This window comes from Lepidochelys kempii, chromosome 4 (genome assembly GCF_965140285.1).
Source record: "Lepidochelys kempii isolate rLepKem1 chromosome 4, rLepKem1.hap1, whole genome shotgun sequence".
Lineage (NCBI taxonomy): Eukaryota > Metazoa > Chordata > Testudines > Cheloniidae > Lepidochelys > Lepidochelys kempii.
This window is the reverse complement of record NC_136383.1, coordinates 126,541,866-126,564,799: the sequence shown is the minus strand read 5'-3', so window position 1 is coordinate 126,564,799 and position 22,934 is coordinate 126,541,866. Positions and strand designations below refer to the sequence as shown.

The following is a 22,934-nucleotide window of genomic DNA, read 5'->3' as shown; positions in this document are numbered from 1 at the left end:
GGGGGGCAGGGAGGGCACTGGGAAGGAGTTTTTTCATTTTCAAGCGTCCGGGGGATATGATGAATAAGTATGTAAAATAATTATTTTATTATGAAAACTCCCTTGATAACGTCCTTTTAAAAGAATGTTTCCTATTACACTTGTCTTTTAAAATGGCAAAGTGGTTTTAATTTTAAAACAATAAAACACAAACTATTGAACTCCCTCCTCCCCCGCATTCAATTAATGGTAGTGTGGTGTTCTTTAACTAAGACATGCTGGGCAGTCAGGTAACTCATGAGCTTGTATCTGTAACCTGTGCACGTAGTTCTCTATTCCCTTTGGTTTCATCTCACCTTTTTTTCATCTAAATTGTAAATTCTTAAGCGTAGGGAATGTGTCTCTCATTTTTTTTTTAAAACATCTAGAAGACTTTTGGGCATTATAATAATAAAACCTTGGTAACATCATTACTTTCTTTAATTAATCTAAAACAAACAAAAATACATCTTATAATATGACTACAAAGTTGTCATAAATTAGGTTTGCTAATACGCCATTAGTCTTAAAATTAGTAGAAAAATACCAAATTTTACAATACTCATTTGTGGTCTTGCAAGACTAACTTGTAGGAAAATTAGAAATTTTGGAATTTATTTTGGGGCCACATCACTATGTGTTTGTAGGACATGTTCTTACATGATCCTGTTGCGTTCTGGTAAACCAAATTCTGAGAAGAGGTAAATGGCAATGTACTTACAAATTACATATTGCCTGGTAAACTGGTCAAAGAACTGGCTGTAAGAAAGAAAGAGGCAAAGTAGACTACCATGCACCATATGGATATTCAGGGATATGTAAAGTGCATGGAATTTACATACCATGAAATCATGGCCCAGTTGAAATTAATTGCAAAACTCCCATTGATTTCAGAGGGGCCAGGATTTCACGCTAAGGGGCAAGAAAGGAGATTTATCAAGGAAATTAGCAAATAGAAATACATAAGAGGAGGCAGTCGTGAGCCCCACAAATTTCCACTAGCTGGCAGATGAACTCTTCATTTCATTTCACTGGAAGTTCGGAGAAGTAACTGGTATATAGGGACATAAGGGTCAGATACGAAGCTTACTGAAATTGACGGAAAGAATTCCATTCACTTCAATGGGGTTTGGGTCCACCCCTAGAAATGCAGATGCAGCAAAGTACTTAAGCACTTGCTTCACTTTAACCATGTGAGTAAGTCCCCCTAAGCCAATGGGGCTACTCATATGCTTAATGTAAAACACATGCTGAAGTGCTTTGATGGAGCAGCGCCTAGGTCAGGAGTAACAGTGATCTATGGGTATGAATGCACTCAGCTTTCTGTTTACCAAATTTGGGTAAAAATCAAGTAATTTTTTAAAAAACATAACAGACCTAAAAGGTGTGGTTTCTGGATCAGCGCTCACCTGATGATGTAGGACAAGTTTGCGTGACTGCTTTGTACATCCTCTTGTTAATTGTTTTGCCTGATACACACCCCATTCCTTCTCATTGGTATGTATATTACATTCATTTTCCACACCCAATGAATGTCACATTGGTGCAAATTACATTACTTTACCACTTACATCCAATATATGGCCAATGCCACCAAAATGTATGTCACTGCAATATTTGGCCCAGTGATTTCCACAGGATTGAGATTCACACACACCACAGCTGGATTTTGCCAGTGAGAGGAAGTTCCACCAGCACTCAGTCAGGCAGTGTTATACCAGACAGATGCAAAGGATATAATGACAGGACACTATGTGACTGACTACACGATACATTTTTCCTGTTGGACAAATCCAAACAAGACGACTCAGTGGTCCTTCTTAAATAGACAATATTTCCACACAGTTACCAGACAACAGTGGCTGCGTCACTATGGACACAAAGTCTTCAGGCAAACTTGTCACAGGGTATAAAAAAAAATAATTCCCTCAACTGCTCAACATATTTTGCAGCCCATAAGCAGAACTAATGGTTATGTAAATAGGAACAAAATAATGGCCTGACAAAATATTCTGTTCATTAAACATTTACTTCAAACAGCCACATGAAATCTGGGCTGGCACCACTTTCACATCTGTCACCAAAATTCACACGTGTTAATGTCTCTGTGCTAGGTACGCTATGATGATATGCCCAATGTTAACTAGAGCTTTTCAAAACAAACCTTGAAACAATATGAATCACACCTTTGTACTGTCAAATTAATGAATGGCGATAACACAATGTGTGACCGAAGAGAATGTTTTAATTGTATATCACGATGAAATAACCCAACACACTCAGAAACAATTACATGAAAGAGACCGTATCAAAAATAGTAATAAAAGCACAGTAAACCAGCTAACTATAGTGTACGCTGAGTGCCAACATTCTGGAACCGCCATTTTGAGATGACAAGAACTTAAAAGCAGGCCTCATAAAAGCAAAACTATTTCAAGGACAGAGCTTTTCATGGACATGCAGGTTCAATGCCAATGCACAGTAAAGACTTTGTTAGGTTTTATCACTGACGTGAAAAGAGAAGGAAGGAAGAGAAGGACATTAGAGACTTTTGATATTTGTTATTTTGAGAGGTTGTATATTTGCAATAATGGCACGAATACGGTATTCGATTCGTGAAACTGAAGCTTTCTACATTTGTGGCCATTGTCTCACTAAACTATAGATTCATAGACCGCAAGGCCAGAAGGAATCATTGTGATCACCTAATCCAGGGGTCTCAAACACGTGGCCCACGGAGTTATTTGCTGCGGCCTGCCAAGCTCCCCGCGCCCCCCTCCTCCTGGAGTTATTTCCTGTGGCTGCCAAGCTCCCCTCACACGCCACCCCCTCTCCCCCCCCAGCACACCGTGTCCCTGCTACTCTGCCTACCTCCAGGCTCTTAGGGCTTTCCAGGAGGGAGGGGGGAGCCGCGCGCCCAGGGGAGGCGGCGGAGAAGAGGTGGGGTAGGGGTGGGGATTTGGTTGGAATAGGGGCATGGAGCGGGCAGAGTTGGGGTGGGGACTTTGGGGAAGGGGTGGAGTGGGGTGGGGCCAGGCTTTTGTATCTTTATATGAAAAGGTGTCAGTGATGCGGCCCTTGGGCCAATGTACTAGTCCTCATGTGGCCCTCGTGGTGATTTGAGTTTGAGATCCCTGACCTAGTCTGACCTCCTGCATAATGCAGGCAATGGAATTTCCCCTAGAATTAGCAACATGTCTACTCTACAACTGGAGCTTTTACTTCCTTAAACCCCCAAAAAACATTCCAATCAACCTGATGGAAAAGCTAGAGACTTATGAAATCACTTTCTGCTCCAAAGTCACAACCAAGTTTCCTATGTACATTACATGGGTCCCACCTCCTTTCTCTCTTCATGCTTTGACTTAATAAACTATTAAGATCTAGAGCAGGGGTTCTCAAACTGGTGGTCGGGACCCCTCAAGGGGTCACGAGGTTATTACACGGGGGGGAGGGGGGTCACAAGCGGTCAGCCTCCATCCTGAAGCTTTGCCTCCAGCGTTTATAATGGTATTAAATATATAAAAAAGTGTTTTTAATTTATAAGAGGGGTCATAGTCAGAGGCTTGCTATGTGAAAGGCATCACCAGTACAAAAGTTTGTGACCCACTGATCCACAGGAAGACAGAAAAACAAGTTGCCTGTTCATTTTAATAATTATTAGGGCTGTCAAGCGATTAAAAAAAATTAATTGTGAATAATCGCACTGTTAAACAATAATAGAATACCATTTATTTAAATATTTTTGGATGTTTTCTACATTTTCAAAATATATCAATTTCAATTACAACACAGAATACAAAGTGTACAGTGCTCGCTTTATATTTATTTTTGATTACAAATATTTGCACAGTAAAAAAAAAAAGAAATAGTATTTTTCAATCCACAATGCAAATACTGTAGTGCAATCTCTTTATCATGAAAGTTGAACTTAAAAAATGTAGAATTATGTACCAAAACCTCACTACATTCAAAAATAAAACAATGTAAAATTTTACAGCCTGCAAGTCCACTCAGTCCTACTTCTTGTTCAGCCAATTGCTCAGACAAACAAGTCTGTTTACATTTGCAGGAGATAATTCTGCACACTTCTTGTTTACGTCACCTGAAAGTAAAAACAGGTGTTCTCATGGCACTTTTGTAGCTGGCGTTGTAAGGTATTTACGTGCCAGAGGCGCTAACGATTCATATGTCCCTTCGTTCTTCAATCACCATGCCAGGGGACACACGTCCATGCTGATGAGGGGTTCTGCTCAATAATAATCCAAAGCAGCTTTCTTTTTTGGTGGTTTGGGTTCTGTAGTTTCCGCATCAGAGTATTGCTTTTTTAAGACTTCTGAGTGCATGCTCCACACCTCATGCCTCTCAGATTTTGGAAGGCACTTCAGATTCTTAAACCTTGGGTCGAGTGCTGTAGTTATCTTTAGAAATCTCACATTGGTACCTTCTTTGCGTTTTCTCAAATCTGCAGTGAAAGTGTTCTTAACAACTTCTGCTGAGTCATCATCCAAGACTGCTATAACATGAAATATATGGCAGAATGCGGTCAAAACAGAGCAGGGGACGTATAATTCTCCCCAAAGGAATTCAGTCACAAATTTAATTAATGTTTGGTTTTTTTAACGAGCAGCAGCATGGAAGCATGTCCTCTGGAATGGTGGCCGAAGCATGACGGGGCATACGAATGTTTAGCGTATCTGGAACTTAAACACCTTACAATGCCAGCTACAAAAGTGTCATGCAAATGCCTGTTCTCACTTTCTGGTGACATTGTAAATAAGAAGAGGGCAGCATTATCTCCTGTAAATGTAAACAAACTTGTTTGTCTTAGTGATTGGCTGAACAAGAAGCAGGACTGAGTGGACTTGTGGGCTCTGAAGTTTTACATGGTTTTTGAGTTTTGAGTAACAAAAAAAATTCTAATTTGTAAGTTGCACTTTCATGACAAATAGATTGCATTACAGTACTTGTACAAAGTGAACTGAAAAATATTTGTTTATAAATATTTGCACTGTAAAAATTATCAAAAATAATATACACTGATTTCAGTTACAACACAGAATACAATATATATGAAAATGTAGAAAAATATCCATAATATTTAATAAATTTCAATTGGTGTTCTATTGTTTAATAGTGCGATTAATCACAATGCATTTTTTAAATCATGATTAATGTTACTGTTAATTGCAGTTAATTCATGCGATTAATCGACAGCCCTAATTATTATTATTTGCTGATTGTTAATTGCAGTGCGCGCTCAATTCTGCGCAAGTCCCAAATATCAAGACAGAAGAACCTGCCCTGGAGAATTTACAATCTAGAAGACAGAGGAGCAGACTTCAATGGAGCTATGATAATTTACATCAGCTGAGGATTTGCTACTAAAAAGGTAAGATGCACTGGAAGGCTTAGAGAAAGAGATCGCTTTTGATTACAGTATTTCATCTCCCTACTTCAGTCTATTTGTCTTTTAATTTAAGTTTCTGGGTCTGGTGGAAGGAGTGGGTCTTTGTACAAGTCAGCTGGTGAAACTAGTTTTACAGATTAGTTGCAAACACTATTCCAAGATGAAGTCAGATTGTTTGCCTCCTTCCACGTGGTTTTTAATTTTAGGGCCACACTGGAGCTGGACATGCACTGCTGTATATAGAATGGGAGAAGCAAAAGAGTGCCAGGAACCCTTCATTTGCATCTCTATACAGAGGCCATTGCAGTGCTTTACTTGAGCATGGATAGAATAGTGCAACTACTAGCCATCTCAAAACTAGGGAGTGCAGCGAGGGCAGGATCATGTCTCTGACTGACCAGAAGAGGCTGGCTGGACACAGATCATAGAATATTAGGGTTGGAAGGGACCTCAGGAGGTCATCTAGTCCAACCCCCTGCTCAAAGCAGGACCAATCCCCAACTAAATCATCCCAGCCAGGGCTTTGTCAAGCCTGACTGTAAAAACCTCTAAGGAAGGAGATTCCACCACCTCCCTAGATAACCCATTCCAGTGTTTCACCACCCTCCTACTGAAAATTTTTTTCCTAATATCCAACCTAAACCTCCCCCACTGCAACTTGAGACCATTACTCCTTGTTCTGTCCTCTGCTACCACTGAGAACAGTTGAGCTCCATCCTCTTTGGAACCCGCTTGAGCCCGATGGTCTAGCCAGCTTTCTATCCACCTTATAGTCCATTCATCCAGCCCATACTTTTTTAACTTGCTGGCAAGAATACTGTGGGAGACTGTCAAAAGCTTTGCTAAAGTCAAGGAACAACATGTCCACCACTTTCCCCTCATCCACAGAGCCAGTTATCTCATCATAGAAGGCAATTAGCTTAATCAGACATGACTTGCCCTTGGTGAATCCATGTGGTCTGTTCCTGATCACTTTCCTCTCCTCTAAGTGCTTCAAAATTGATTCCTTGAGATGAAAGGAGGAAATGCATATTGCTTCCTACCTAAAGGTGGTGGAGCTGGTCTGGCAGAGTATAATCCCAGGGAGTTCTAGGACGAATTCTGGCTAAAGTCTGCCAAATTTCTTACTTGCGACACGAGCTGCAGGATGGCTCTGCAACACCCACTCCTGCAAGGGCTGTGGCTTAAGTCACAATCTTGTTTATAACTAGCAGGAAACAGGGCTGATACAGATGCATAGCAATGAAATAATTAACAGTCAAAGGGCTTTACATTTGGTCTTTATTTTCTCTGTAGTCATAGTCACTTTCCAATTACTGATGAGTTTAAGTGTCCCAAAATAAAGAATTCAACAAGAACACCATGCCGCATGACCCAGAGACATCCCTGAGAAGCACCAAAATGTAAGCACTGTATCCCTTGTATGAAGCTATTGCCACTTTCCTGTAAGTGGAATACCTCTGCAGTAGGCTCAGAAATTGCATATTATATATATTAAAAACCCTTTATTTTAAAATATGATGTTTTTTTAGAGGACATGGTGGGAAGTGCACTTTCAGATGGTGGCACTAAGGGAAGTGGGCGTAACTTTCTTTTTCAAAGGTTAGGGAACTCCTACTGACATGAACAAGAAAAACAATCTGCTTTAACAACAGTACTAAGAGCAAAATGATTAGCTCTCCTAGTCGTTCCAACAACAATCTATATTATGCCAAGATATATATCAAGGCACTTTACCAAAGGAGTACTGGATGTATCCTGAGTCTCAGAAGCAGAGCCTTTCACCTCTAGGAATGTGGTTCAAATCTGACCCAGGCTGGAGAAGCATGGCTGAGTTTCTCTATGAAGTGAGAAGAGCTGGTGGTCTCAGTCTAGCTCTTAATGGCAACTGCCCATATCGCAAAACAAACAAGTAGCACTGTCCTCTACCACAGTGATTCTCAACCAGGGGTCCAGGGATCCCTGGGGGGGGGCCTGTTTCAGGGGGTCCACCAAGCAGGGACAGTATTAGACTCACTGGGGCCCAAGCCAGAAACCTGAAGTCCTACCATATGGGGCTGACACCCGAGCCCTTACACCTGGGACTGGCATCGAGGCCTGGGCAACTTAGCTTCCTAGGGGCCCCCGTGACATGAGGCCCCAGGCAATTGCACTGCTTGCTACCCCCGAATGCCAGTGCTGGTTGTTGCGACACAGGTGAGCCTTGGGAGTTTTTTTATAGCATGTGTGGGGGGGGGGGGCGACGGGGGCTCAGAAAGAAAAAGGTTGAGAACCCCTGCTCTATCACACCATCATAATTAGCACCCATTGCTGGCAATTGATGAAGACTGGGTGGTCATGTAAAGTGAATTCAGGATGCAACATACTCAGGAACCTTTGTCTTTTGATTTGTCAGTAAAACACCATATAAACTTGAACAACTGTGCAAATGAACAGAAAATAATAAACCTTTCCCTCCCTCTAAAGGTTATTCCCTCCAGAAGAGAAGTAAGGTATACAACACAGGGAAGTTTTCATTACCACTGCCTGGGCTGCAGGTATTTTGTGGATAGAAGATGTCAGTTTATAGGGCTGTCAACCCAGCAGCTTTCATGAGAACTAATTACACAGAATATTTTAAAGACACCACTGAAGAGGCACGACAACATTTCACAATCCCGTCTGTAATGATGATTATTCTCCTTTGTGCTTCTCTCTGTGTATATTAGGTATTGGACAGGGATGCTGTATCAGGCAGGGTAATCAAGGTGGGGACAAACATCAAAGGCTACTCCACCCCTCATCCCAAACACGAAAAGCAATTTCTACAGCAGCACACCTGTACTTTGACCTAGAACGTTAAGAGGCACTCCTTGTTTTTCTTATCAAAAATGTTGAGAATAAACAAATATGGGGCTTTACCAAACCAAATCAGTTTTACAATGTTGAGGGTTTTTCTTTTAAGATTAGCTGAATACATTGAAAAATAAAACTGAACTCTTTTTACATTTTGAACACTTAACTCTCGTCAATGTCTTTAAAATGTCACTTCTTAAGATTTTGTTTTTAGGAAAGCTTTCGTTGTGATTCATCTCCCCTTCAGCTAAATTCACACAGCTATTTGTGGCAGCAATCCTTCCAGTGAAAAAAATAATGACTCTTTTTTAGGGATGGGAGAAGGGAAGAGAAATAAAAATCTCTCCCCAAAGATTTACAACTAAAACTCTGAAAAATCCCCAGGCATTTAAAAAGATCACTGTCATTAGAAACCTCCACTCAATATAGTATTAAGGTTTCTGTAAATGAGGACAATAAACTCTCTCAAATTACACTGCATTATGCTCTTCTGCATGCCAAAGCAACTCCATCAACACTGATCCAGTACAAGGGGCTCTTTAAAGCTCCTTTAATCCCCCGCCCCCGAAGACAGTGACCTCTTTGCTCTTCTCTGTTAATATCTGGAAAATAGTTGATGATTATCACAAATCAGAGGATAGCTCAGTCTTTTAAAAAAAAAATCTAAGAATATGAAGGATAAAGGAATCAAAGACTCATCTTCCATCCAATATATTCTGTAGGCTAACTCATGCTAGCTGAGCTAAATCTTCAGTCAACAGAATTTTTTAAGAGATGTTCATTCTGAAGGTAAGCAAACAGGATGTATAAAAATGACTAGTTCACTGAGACTGGGCCAGCAACAACAGTGTAACAGCCAAATAAAACAGGCAGTTTACGGCAACAGCTTGGTTTAGATTACCAAATTACATTTAATCACAATATAATAAATCATACCATGATGTGAGATAAATGTTCTAGTGAGTTTTTCTTCACATGCAATTTAGAGTTTCAGTTATGAAGGGGCTGGTCCCAGCACCAGAGTTAAAGTTGTGTTGAAAGTACAGTGAAAGTGGGGACCTATTCCCATGATTTGATGAGAGAAGCCAAACATATCCTTCTCACACATACCACTTTCTAAAGGGTTCTAGATGTGATTTTTGTGAATGTTTTAAGCGTTTCCACTGAATTGGTTAAAAGTCGGAAGTATTAAAAAATTATCTAATTTTGAATTTTTTTTCACTGGCTTTTTGATGTTTCTTGTAGTTCTTGATGTTCTCACATAGTTAAAAATGGTTAAAACTTAGAAACTTCTCTAATGGGACTAGTCACATGAGTAAAATTACTCTGTATGAAGGATAGGGGCCATGTAGTGTAAGCTTTTTAGGCCACAGATATTTACTTATTTCTGTGAAGTGCCTAAGACGTTTCTTAGTGTTTAAAAACCCAACAACAGTCTGGGAAAATCATGGAAAATGTGTTACCGAGGGCTTGTCTATAAAGTGGGATAATGCGCTCTACTGGGGTGTGATTTCTAAAAAACAATCAGCATGTTGCACATCCCTTGGTCTGTGCAGAACTTGCTGGTGCGTGCTAAAGGTTACCTAGTGTGCTTTAAGATAGCACTAGTTCACACAGCACTACGTTAAAGTGCACCTGCAGAGTTTACATAGACCCATTAATGGACATTACCCCACCAGGTAGACAAGCCCTGATTCTACTAAAATCAATTACAACAAAAGATCCATTTCTGGACAATGTGAACAATAAGCCTTTTCCCTTTCTATATTCTGCATTGCTTGTTAAGTTAAAGTTACAGCTACAATACTATATATTCTTGTTTTTGAGCCAGAAATCGGTTGTATTTTAACCCTGCTGGAACATGAAAACTGTCTAATTTGATTCAGAAACAATTTTGGAAAACAAATCCAAGACTACAATCCCTAACAAATAGAAGTTAAACTCTCAGTCAGCAGTATCATTCTGACATCTTCCCGTCATTTTTTATCTTAAAAAAAAAACAAAAAAACTTATTACAGCCTTTGTGTCCACCAATCTGCAGACAAACACTTAGGAAATCTGCCCACAACATACACGTGCGTCATATAAATGTCATCTCCCCCTCTCTAACTGAAACTTCTTCCTCCTCAGTGACAGCCTAAAACTTCTGCAGCATTAGAAAGGTTATGAAAAACAGAGGGCAGACAAAGCCTGACCTTAGTAACCTCCCTTCAAAATAAAGATTAGATTGGGTAGTAACTAGGTAGGATGCTAGAGTTATGTTACTAATTTCTTCCCAGTAGTTGCAAAAAAAGCATTTTCCAAAGAAAGAAATTGTAATTGGTCTTCTGCTGTATGCCTACATCACATGCTCCTCTGAAGCCAAGAACAAAATGTGGGGTAAGCAGGAAAAAACAACAAAAAAAACAATGCAACTCCAAAAGTTGCATACAAAAAAATAAAATTGGCCACTGCATTTCCAAAAAACCAAATTGCTAGTGCATGTACTCAAAAAAGTTTGGAATCTTTTGGTTATCTTCCAAAGGTAACCAAAACATCACCAATTTAATGGAAATCAAATCAAATCAGACTATTTGATACATATTTTTTAGTACTCAAAAAGAGCCACAGCAACAAGGAAATTTTGGACAGCAAATGCAGCAGTTTCCCTCCCCTTGAAATCTCAGGAAAAAGGGAAGGGGGAAAAAAGGCCACTTGGTTGGCCAACACAAGTGAATAATTTTCAGAAAATCCCCCCAAACCAGATTATTACCATCTTCTATAACAAACAAGAAGATGGTGAGGATAACCCTGCTGGTGAGGCCCAGAAGGAAGAGCAACAGATCTTCATCACTAATTTAATTTTCCATATCACTTTGGAAGTTCAGCCTACGATTAACTCTGAGAGAACAACTGAAATGTAACTGAATCAGCTAAGGTGTTTTCATGGTGGCACTTTACAAAGAAGGAGAGGGAAAAAACTCTGAAGTAAGTTAGTACGGCAGCTTTCTAGCATTAGCTGCATGCAATGGTTTTATGCTTACTATTAGGTATTTACCTTTAGTTTGAGACAACAAAATCCCTCTTCACCCCAGAGTAAACTCTGAGCCAGTTTTACCTCCTGTAGTGTTTTCCCCGTGGACTTTGACCAGATAGATTAACCTTTAAATTCTTTATGTCCCAAACAACTTAGATACGGGTGAAGAGCTATTACCCATCCTTTAACCTGTAGGGTAAAAACAAAAGAATCTTTGAGAATACCTATGGACCACCTTTCTCAAGAGAAATTTTTACATCTGTAGAGTGACTCAGAGGAGAAGACACTCATTTAACTAGGAAGTAGTAAAGGAACTGAGATGAGGGGACACAGAATTTACAGTGGATAACCTTGATAATGTAGTAGTATTGTCCAGTTGCTAAATGTTTCTGGAAGCATATTTCACTTCACTGTTCTTATCCCTTTGAAGCACCAGTTAATCTTACCCAGGATTAGCAGTTTTGGTTGTGATAACGGATATAATGTATTGTGAATACTAATCCTTTTTGGCCTCTCTCCACTAAGCTATTTCTCATTGCTAGAGTAGCAATCACTTTGGAATGGAAGGCTTCCACTGATATTCCATTCACTGAATGTACTTTCAAGTCCTGGAAGCTCATCATAATAAAAAATTATATCTTTTATGCAAATTATGAACAGGGCAACTCCTCATTCAACGTATCCAGCACTTGTGCCTAGAGCAGGAGCGGGCAAACTTTTTGGCCTGAGGGCCGCATCGGGTTTTGGAAATTGTATGGAGGGCCGGTTAGGGGAGGGGGCTGTAGCCCGGGCCCTACCCCCTGCTCCCTGTCCCCTGACCGCCCCCAGAAGCCCCGCCCTGACTGCCCCACGCTGCCCCATCCAACCCCTCCTCTCATTCCTGACAGCCCCCCCTCTCCCCCCGGGACCCTTGCCCCATCCAACCACCCCTCCTCTCTGTCCCCCGACTGCCCCTTGCCGCCCCATCCAACCCCCCCTCACTCCTGATGGCCCCCCGGGACTCCTGCCCCATCCAACCACCCCTCCTCTCTGTCCCCGACTGCCCCTTGCCGCCCCATCCAACCCCCCCTCACTCCTGATGGCCCCCCGGGACTCCTGCCCCATCCAACCACCCCTCCTCTCTGTCCCCGACTGCCCCTTGCCGCCCCATCCAACCCCCCCTCACTCTTGATGGCCCCCCAGGACTCCTGCCCCATCCAACCACCCCTCCTCTCTGTCCCCCGACTGCCCCTTGCCGCCCCATCCAACCCCCTCTCACTCCTGATGGCCCCCCGGGACTCCTGCCCCATCCAACCACCCCTTCTCTCTGTCCCCTGACTGACCCCAGAACCCCTGCCCCTGACTGCTCCCCACCGCCCCATCCAACCCCCCCTCCTTCCTGACTGCCCCCCCAAGACTCCTGCCCCCATTCAACCCCCCTGTTCCCTGCCCTCTGAGTGCCCCCCATCCACCCCCCTGCTCCCCTGCCTGGAGCACTGGTGGCTGGTGGCATTACAGCTCCACCTCCCGGCTGGAGCCAGCCACGCCACCGCGCAGCACAGAGCACCGGGTCAAGCCGGGCTCTGCAGCTGCGCTGCCCCAGGAGCTCGCTGCCTTGCCGCCCAGAGCATTGCACCGGCGGCGCAGTGAGCTGAGGCTGCAGAGGAGGGAAAACAGCCGAGGGCAAGCCTCCCGGGCCAGTAGCTCAGGAGGGTGCCGTGGGCCAAATGTGGCCCGCAGGGCATAGTTTGCCCACCTTTGGCCTAGAGGCCAACCAGGACAGGGACCCATTCTGCTAGGTACTTTACAAACATAGAGAAAAGTACAGTCCTGGCCCTAATACAATCTAAAATATACAGAATATCCCAAACCTACAGAAGCCAGTAGACTTCACAAATTTCCCCCCTTAATAGCATAATCTCTTTTCTGATAACTTTAATATTACTTTTTATATTTGTTTTTACACATCTGTTCTCTGGGCAGCCTCCAGAGTTCTGTTATAAACAATGCTATGTGATGTGAATCTTTTACCACATACTGACATTTAACTTACTTAAAAAAGATTAAAAATGGAACTAAAGAATAAAAAGAACAACTTTTGAGTCAAAAGTTACCTGTAGGACAAGGTGGTTGGTGGCTTAGTTCTATCAGGATCGATCCTGTAGTCACTGCAGTCCATGGGAGCGTTCTTATGGATATCAATGAATGCAGGATCAGACCCTGTCTTTCAGATCTAGGTACTTGGGTTCAAATAAACAGGGCAACTAAGTAACATGTAACGTTATTTTGGTGATTTTATCCTAATCTTTGGTAGGCATCTGCCCACATCATAAAATTACAACAGACTTGACATGACTGGCAGCTGTTGCTCAAAAGAAGTCCAGAAATATAAGGTGTATTTCTCATCAGACCTGAAGTGCATTTGGGAGAATTTTGTGGGTAAAACTTGTACAGATCTTGCTTGAACTATATATACATAGTGTATCATTCCCTCCCTTTCACAAGCATTAAATCAACTGGAATATATTTAAATACATATTTTTAAATAAATAAAACATACAGCAGAGACTCCTGGATTTATAATTTGATGACATATTCATGGAATCTACTTTTGTAAATATATGTCCAAAGCCATGCTGAATATAGTTACATCCATGCAAGAGGTACACTACAGAATGATGACGTCAAGATTACTTCAGCACTTCAAATTCACTCCTTCATAGTCTTACCCCCAAAGAAGTGGACGCTCCGCCACTAGAGCAAACTTAAATATAAAGGAAGCACTAGAAAACGTACTGTATTATTTGGTGAGTACTGACGCTACATGTTGTTCTCGAAAGAACATAAAGAAAGACAAAGCTCCTACCTCATGGAGTTTACAATCCTGCACTAAGATAGGAAGAAACTAGACAATGTGATCGCTTTTCCATCTCTAATTTCTAAGAGTTAGAGCTAAACAGAGGTTCCGGCCGAGTGCCACCTTCGCAGGAACACCAGCAAGATACTTCCAAGGGTGGAGGGAGGGAAGTAATTTACAGCAACCAAAAAAGGGGCGCATCTTACCTGACCCCGTACCCAGCTAGCTCCACTGGCCAGAGCATTGTGAGGAGAAGGGTGGAGCCATGTCCCTGACTGCTTCTCACTCTTTTCTGCATGCCCACCTGAGACTTGCTCACAGGGAGGAAGGGGGAGGAGGAAGAAAGGGGGAGCAGTGGTTTGCAATGCCAATCTCATGAGATGCAGTCAGTCACAGAGGAAGTTGCAAGACCTAACTTCTTTCACAGTCACATTAGCGCTAGTGAAAAATCTAGTTTGTAAAATGCTGTGAGCAAGAAAAAGAAGGGGGAAAGGTTCTTCCAAGTTTCTTCTGTGATTTCTGTCTTTTAGCTCTAGCAAAGCCAGTTTCAAAGATCTTCATGGAAGGCTCAGAAAGGCCTCAGAAGAAAGGTCTAGTATGAAACAAACTAGTATTTTTATTCAGATGCTACTGGGTCCTAAATAGCCCATATTCCTTTCAAGTTATTTAAACGGAACATTAAAACAGGTAAACTGGGGATTTTTTTCTCTTATTGTTTTTCTGAATAAACAAGTGTAATGATATGAGGGGAGGGGGATATGGCTAGGCAGAAATGAACCACTTGGTTGTAGGGTAATACCACAAAACTAGTAAAAAAAATAATATGGATATAAATAAAGAGTAATAATCATACACAGTGCAAACTTACAGTACTTTTATTGCAATCTGTCAAAATTCTAGACAGACATATCATGTGTTAACAAACTGGACTGAATAGCATGAAATTCAATTTACACTAATCAGCAAAACAGGAGGAGAGAATGAAATAAGTGGGACACGTGCATTTTATTTTATAGTACAATAATGCTCCTAAGTCAGATCACCTGATTAGTTATTACATGTGTAAAGCTAAGTGGAATATCTATATTATCCTTCAAATGTATTCATTTTCTGTTCAATGAGTGACCTTTATGGACCTGTCACTCAAATTACTCACTTGAAAGTTGAAATGGAGTGGGCCAGTGTGAATTCTTATTCTAAGAAGCTTATGCAATTCTTCAGCCAATGACTCTCATACATTAGAATGAGGCTAAATTTCACCATAAGAAAAATATGTTTAACTCCACTGAAGGCAACAGAGTTGCACCTGGCTGAATTTGTACCAAGACGTTCATAAGACCTACCTCTAAAACAATGCCAATTCAAACAAAATTCATGAATGGCTTTTTGTCCAGCTTAATCTTAACAATCTTTAGATATGAATAAACAAATATCACTGATGTATCACTTTCTGCAGACAAGTGACACCAAAAATGCCATTCCAGACAACTTAAGTCAAGTTAAGTGGAAGGAAGCAAACTGGGTATCACTCACTATGGGACATAATGTAAATTGTCTGACAATTTCAGGAAACAGTGATCATCGTTACATTTGCAAGAGGAATGAACTATTCCCTATTTTCTCCAGTTCCCTGATTGTCTGATGGTGAAATCTATTTGTTTTTCCTGAGACGCAGTCGCTGAAGTGTTCCACAGTCAAGTCAGAAAAGACACTGCTGCAGTAATCATCACAAAAAGCCTGTCACACAAGTTTGCTAATGGCCATAAATAAGATATTTTTGGGAAAAGCCATTGATTTTGCCAAGAACCTAGAAGCCTATTTGGTACAAAAAACCAATCGTGATCATGGTAACATATTGCCGCCTCAATGAAGTGTCTCTGCGTAGGACCCAGTAACTCTTCACTAGAAAGGAGAAGTTCTTTTTTTAAGCCAAAAATGTAGGGACGGTTAACATCAGTAATAACAAATTAATTCATTAATAATAAATAATTTCATTAACTAGGTACTAATTTTCAGTGCAGAATCTCTGCATAACTAGGAAGCTCCATTTGCTTTCTGGGTTTAAACTAATTAAAGGGAAAAAACCCTACCCACACATCCTTCCAGTTAGTTATTCATATTAATTATTTTATACTGTACACTAATTAATACAGTAATCAACACTCTGAAGAGTATTAACCTCTAATATTTTAGTCTTTTAAAACAAATACGATAATTTTCAAGAACAGAGGGAAAGGTAACTTTATATAGCACTGGAGAGCATGCGTACATTAACAATGGAGAAATGATGAAGAATATAAAGGGCTTCCATTTTCACATTCAAAAAATAAACAAGTAACTACACAGACAGTAAAAGGAAAACACCTATAAAAGAATAATAGAATATCAGGGTTGGAAGGGACCTCAGGAGGTCATCTAGTCCAACCCCCTGCTCAAAGCAGGACCAATCCCCAATTTTTGTCCCAGATCCCAAATGGCCCCCTCAAGGACTGAACTCACAACCCTGGGTTTAGCAGGCCAATGCTCAAACCACTGAGCTATCCCTCCCCCCTAGAGCACCACAACAAACTTTTTCCATGCCATTGGAGCACAGAAATGTATAGAAGTCAAGAAAAAGTAACCTGGAAGTAACCTGCTTTTATTATAAAAAGATAGATAGATAGATAGATAGATAGATCACACACACACACGTACGTGTGTGTGTGTGTGTGTGTGTGATCGATCTATCTATCTATCTATTGCTCGTGATTCATACCTATTTTACAGTAACAGAAGAGGACTTGACTACAATGCAATTTATGGCATGTGTGGTATAGGACTAATGGCACTTTGCCATTAAAGTACTTTTAAAAGTTGCCATTTTCTAGTACAAAGGAAAATATTATATTGAACAGCTAAACTAAAAAAGGACTGAAGATTAACATTGATTGGACTTATTCTTACTGAGAGTTTTTACTTGCTAGACATGTAAGAATAAAATTGTTATTCAGCGCTCACAAAAATACCACACCCTACATGTGTTATTCGTTGAGATTTTATTTTTCTACCTCACATATGGCCTTACTTTCCTCCCTTATTTATGTTGAGAAGTACCTTACTCTGCAAATACTCAATAGGGTAACTCACTACGTTGGTACTGTGACAGGGTCGGGCCAGATGGCTATAGGAGAGTAATAGAAGGCAGATATATTAGCCCCAGGCTAAGTAGGTCCCTTTTCCCTGGGTAAGGTAACAGGGAAGGTTTTTTTTTTTTTTTGAAACAGAAAGAAAATTTATTGGTAACGCTTACAGAATTACCAAAGAAAACAAAACAACTATGCAACAAAACAACGCAATCAGAAGGTATAACACAGCAGCTTTCAGGAGGGAGAAGTGTTCAGGCTAACCTGGGCCCAGAGCGGGGGGGCTTCCTCGACACTCGTGATCTTCCACCCTCCTGAGTTACCTGGTGGCCTAGAGCGGGGGGGCTTCCTCGACACTCGTGGTCTTCCACCCCCTCGAGTTACCCAGTGCCGCGCCCAGTGTCACCGATCCTCCCTCTCCTGAGAGTGCCCGGTAAGATGGGCACGGCTGCGGGGTGGGCAGTTTAGGGGGGGGTAGACACCCATGTAGTATAGGACCCCTCCTAGATGACAGGAATGATGGTATCCACAGCGGCAATGGCTGGGGCTGGCGTCTCTCGCTCTTCCCCTCAATCAAAGGGTCAGACGGAGGAAACCGGACGGGGTCACCAAGCAGAGAACCCCAGACAGCGCCCACCGCTCCTCGAAGGCTTCAAGGGAGTCGGTGGACGCCGCCCAGAGGAACTCCGCCCGGATACGTGAGTGTACTGAGGATCGGAAAACGGCCCCACAATCGCAGGACGTTTCATGGGCCAACCTCCTCTCTCTGGTTTTATAAATGGCTGTTTTAGCCAAAGCTAGGAGGAGGTTGACCAGAAGATCCCGCGACTTTGTGGGGCCACGGATGGGAAGTGTATAGATAAAAAGGTGGGGGGAAAAATGAAGCCAGAAGCGTAATAGAATATTTGTGAGGAGCCGGAAAAGGGGCTGCAATCTGGCACACTCTAAATACACGTGCGCCAGGGTTTCCCTCACATTACAGAAAGGACAAGTGTCCGGAATGGGGGTAAACCGTGTTAAAAACACGCCCGTGCTCACAGCTCCGTGAAGGAGCCGCCAACTGATGTCCCCGACGGGCCTTGGGACCAGGGTGGAATACAGGCTGGCCCACCGAGGTTGCTCACCCTCCAAAGGTGGCAGGAGATCCCGCCACTTTGTATCGGGGCGGGACACCAGGGTGTGGGCGTGAAGGGTGTGAAGCGTAAGTGTATATAAGTATTTCCGTGGAGCAATTTGAAAGCTAACCGGCTGCAGTTTGTGCAGCCGGCTTGCAGTAAAAGGGTGAGGGGTTTGTTGGGATCTACGGGGTGGGGGCCCGATGGAAAGGTCCGGCGGGCCTGGGGTAAGGGATGGACGGGGTGCGCCCTCGCACAAGGCTCGGCTAACATAAGCCCGAGCAGCGGGGGTCAAGGCGGCCTTCACCTCCTGAAGTACGCGCCGGGGGGTACGAAGGCTGGAGAGCCCCATGCGCCGAGCGAGCATCAGGGGATCCAGCCAGTCTCTCCGGTCGTAGTCCAGGAGGTCTCCGACCCTCGTGACTTCCGCCAGGACCAACCTCTGGCGCACCGAGCGGGACTCCGCCACCTGCACACGGAGCTGGGGGTTGTGTAGCAGGGGCTCCGTGAGGAGATCTGCCCCCACGGTGGCCGCCACGGACCTGGTTGTTAGAAACAATTTCCAGGTCCGGAGGAGGTCCTGGTAGAAGACCGGCAGCCCGGAGAGGTCTCGCGGAAAACCCCTCGGAGAAAGATAAAAGAGCTGCCGGTCATATCAAAGCCCTTGGAAACGGCGCAGGAAGGCGTGCGCCAGTATGCTCCACGCCGAACTACTTGCACTATAAAATAGCCTCTGCAGGGCCTGGAGGCGGAAAACGCGGACCTGAGTGTACAGACACTTCAGGCCCTGCCCTCCTTCCTTCAGGGGTAGATGAAGAACTCCAACAGGGGCCCAGTGCATTCCTGACCAGAAGAACTCTAGAATCAATCTCCGGAGGTGGGTCAGGAAACCCGGGGCCGGGGCCAGGGTGTTGAGCCGGTACCAGAGCGTGGACAGGACTAGTTGGTTAAGCACCAGTGCTCTCCCTCGGAGGGAGAGACATCGGAGAAGCCTCGTCCATCTCCGGATCCGCTCTATCACCCCGCCCTCTAAATTTTGCCAGTTCTCCGGCGGGGAAGGATGCGTGGCGGAAAGGTAAACGCCGAGATAGAGCAGTGGACCCGCACTCCACCAGATGGTCTGAAGTGCGGGTGGGAGGGAGCTCACCTGCCGCCAGTCCCCTACCGCCAAGCCAGAGCTCTTGACCCAGTTGACTCGGGCGGAGGAGGCTGCCGAATAGATGGCTTGGCATGCCTCCACTCGCGCCAAGTCGCCCGGGTCCTGGACCACGAGGAGTACGTCATCGGCGTACGCCGACAGGACCAGCCGCAGCTCCGGCTCCCGCAGCACCAACCCTGTCATCCTCCTGCGGAGGAGACAGAGGAAAGGCTCGATCGCCAGAGCATACAACTGGCCCGAGAGGGGGCACCCTTGCCGCACTCCTCGCCCGAAGCTGACCGGTTCAGTCAGGGTCCAGTTGAGCCTAACCAAACACTCTGCGGAGGCATACAGCACCCGGAGAAAAATCACAAACTGAGCTCCAAATCCAAACGCCTGCAGAGTGCTCAGGAGGTACCCATGGTCTACTCTATCAAACGCCTTCTCCTGATCAAGAGACACGAGGGCGAACGATAGACCATCTCTCCGCCCGAGTTCCAAAAGGTCTCGGACGAGAAAGAGGTTGTCGAAAATGCTGCGACCCGGGACAGTATAGGTCTGGTCTGGGTGGACCACGTCCGCCATCACGGACCCTAGCCGCAGCGAGATTGCTTTCGCTACGATTTTGTAATCCGTGCTAAGGAGTGAGACGGGACGCCAGTTTCGTAGGTCGCAGAGGTCCCCCTTCTTCGGCAGCAAAGCGAGCACCGCTCGCCTGCATGACAGAGGGAGGACCCCGCTCTGCAAGGACTCAGCCCAGACGGTGACTAGGTCTGGGCCAAGAATGTCCCAGAACGCGCGGTAAAACTCCACGGTCAGCCCGTCCATGCCCGGAGATTTATTGGTGGGCATGCGACGGAGGGCTTCCGAGAACTCGGCCAGGGTGAGAGGCCGCTCTAGTCGGTCTCGGTCGCCCACGCTGACCGTGGGGAGTTCCTCCCAGAGCACCTCGCAAGCGTCAGGATCGGTCGGGTCCGGGGAGAAAAGGCTTGTGTAGAAGTCACGGGCCCTCCCACACATCTCCTCCGGACCCGTGAGGGGGGTGCCGTCTTCCGCAAGAAAGCAGGTGACGTGTTTCTTGGCCCCCCTCGTTTTCTCCAGGGCATAGAAGAAGCGGGAGCCGCGGTCCATCTCCTGAAGGAGGCGGATGCGGAATCGAACGAAGGCACCTCGGGCCCGGTGGTCCTCAAGGGCCCGGAGCTCCTCCCGCTTCTCCCGGCACGCTCCGCAGAGGGACGGGTCCTCGGGATCGGCGGCCAGGCGCCTCTCCATCTCTAAGACCTCCCGTTCCAGCTGCTCTATCGCCGCATTTCGCCGTCGGCTGGTGCCCCGAGTGTAGTCACGGCAGAAGAGCTTGGCGCGCACCTTCCCGAGATCCCACCATCGCCGCACCGAGGGAAAGGCACGCCACTGCTCTCGCCAGGCCAGCCAAAACTCCCGGAAGGACATCACAAAGCTCTCATCCTCCAACAGGCTGTTATTAAAGTGCCAATAGGCCGGCCCCGGTCTCTCTGCACGGAGGGAAACCGTTACAGCGATTAAATGATGATCGGAGAATGGGGCCGGCCGAATGGCGGAGGAGTGGGCCTGTGAAAGATGGAAACGGGATAAGTAAATACGGTCCAACCGAGAGTGGTGTGACCGATGGGCCTCCACCCGGACAAAGGTGAACGTGGAGGTGTCATCTGGGTGATGGTCGCGCCAGACGTCCACTAGGGAGTGATGGTCGACTATCCCTTGGAGAATATTCGCGGCGGCCGGACTCGGTTCGGCCCCTGAGCGGTCCCGTTCCTCTAGGGTGGTGTTAAAGTCCCCTCCCAGGACCAGGCACTCATGCGAATCCAGGGTGCCGAGAAAGTCGGACACCTGCTGATAAAATTGTGGCCGCCTGGAGCTCATTTGCGGGGCATAGATGTTAACAAGATTAACCACGAGCCCCTCCATACGGACTCGAAGGTGCAGCACGTGGCCCGGCACGGCCTCATTGACCCCTAGCACCTCAGGCCGTAGGTTGGGGGAGAATAGGGTTGCCACTCCAGCCTGCCAGGTCGCAAAGTGGCTAAAGTATACCCCGTCCCCCCACTCCAGCCGCCACCTGTCCTCGGCGGCCGGGTCTGTATGGGTCTCCTGCAGGAAAACTACAGAGTACCTCCCCTCCCGAAGGTAAGAGAGCACCTGGGACCTGCGGAGAGCCATCCTACAGCCCCTGGTATTCAGGGTCGCAATAATAAAAGGCGTCATACGGAGGGCTGGGGCGGTGGGGGTCTCGTATTGGCGGGGGGGTTCAGGGCCCCCGGAGGGTTGCACAGCAACCCATGACCCATCCCGTGGGTGAGTAGATCGCTTCGGAAGCTGCGGGCTCGCTCGTAGGCCGCAGCACCGCGCTTTCCTTGCCCCCTGCCCTCCTTTATAAGGGCCTTTGTGGCCTGGAGGAGTTGATCAAAGTCCCCCCATAGCCGAAGAGCCAGCTGTGCCCTATCGCGGGCGCCACGGGAGTGCTCTAGGAACTTCCGTAGCGCATGCCGCAGCTCATGGGGGGGTGGGGTTACAATTCCCGAGGTATTCCCTGATGGGCCTCTTAATACAGCCTCGTGGTCCGCTAAGGCAGGTAGACAGGGTGCGGACCACCGACGGGGCGTCTGACAGGCTGGGGTTATTAAATTCATTTCACGCCTTGGGGTGGAGGGGGATGGCAGGGGAAAAATTGCCACTCCTAACGGGTCGCGACTAGAAAGTGCAAAGACTGCTCCCTGGGGGGAGTCTGCAAAAGGCGGAAAGGAAATAACCCCAGGGGCGGCATTAACATTGCAGGAGGAGGGACCTTGGGCAGGGGCAGGGGTGGGGGCAGGGGTAAGGCTCTGGGGTGCAGGAGGCGAGCAGCTAAAGGAGAGTGCCTCCTGAGCAGAGTCAAGGGTTAAGGGGGAAGGGGAAGGGCTCCCAATAATGCTAGGTGCTGGCTCCATGGTGGTTTTAGCGGTCACGGCATCAGGTGGTGGACCGCCTTCTGCAGGATGCTCACCCGGGAAGGCAAAGAGGGGGAGGGAGCATGGGGAAAGGGAGGCTGGGGTAAGGCTGCCCAGCTCGAGGCCAGCCGGCAGCAAATCATCCCCTCCCTGGGTGACCGGGGTCAAATCTAGGGCCTCAATCTCCGCATACACAGAGGAGAGGCCAACTCCTGCCACCCCGGGGGCCTCTCCTCTAGGGCCCGCCTCAACGGCCGCCTCGGGGTCCGCGGGGGGTTTGGGTAGCGTCCAGGCAGAAGGGGTGTCCTCAGAAGTCTCGGAGGGGAGGGTTTCCCGTGGAGGGGGGATTCTGCCCTCCAATGCCAGTCCGTCTTCCCCTCCCGACACCGGCGGATGGATCTCGCTCGCGGCCGTGGCGGGAGGCTCGATAGCAGTGCCTCCTTTCCTGGTCTTCCGGGGGGCTTCTGCGTCGGGTGGATGC

General features: G+C 45.8%; 1 protein-coding gene across 21 annotated transcripts in view; it reads right to left on the bottom strand.

Annotated features, from left to right (window-relative positions):
- Window positions 1-22,934, bottom strand: part of CTBP1 (C-terminal binding protein 1) — a 429,621-nt gene that overhangs the window by 58,753 nt on the left and 347,934 nt on the right. For 3 of the 21 annotated variants that reach the window (XM_073342812.2, XM_073342810.2, XM_078852601.1), the window contains one exon: window positions 11,301-11,468. The exons of 16 other annotated variants lie outside the window; for them this stretch is intronic. The gene's annotated coding sequence lies outside the window, so the exon portion shown is untranslated. Of the gene's footprint in view, window positions 1-1,427; window positions 1,738-11,300; window positions 11,469-13,372; window positions 13,499-22,934 lie in introns of those variants that run through there. 2 more of the 21 variants (XM_073342808.2, XM_073342815.2) reach the window with 2 other exon arrangements.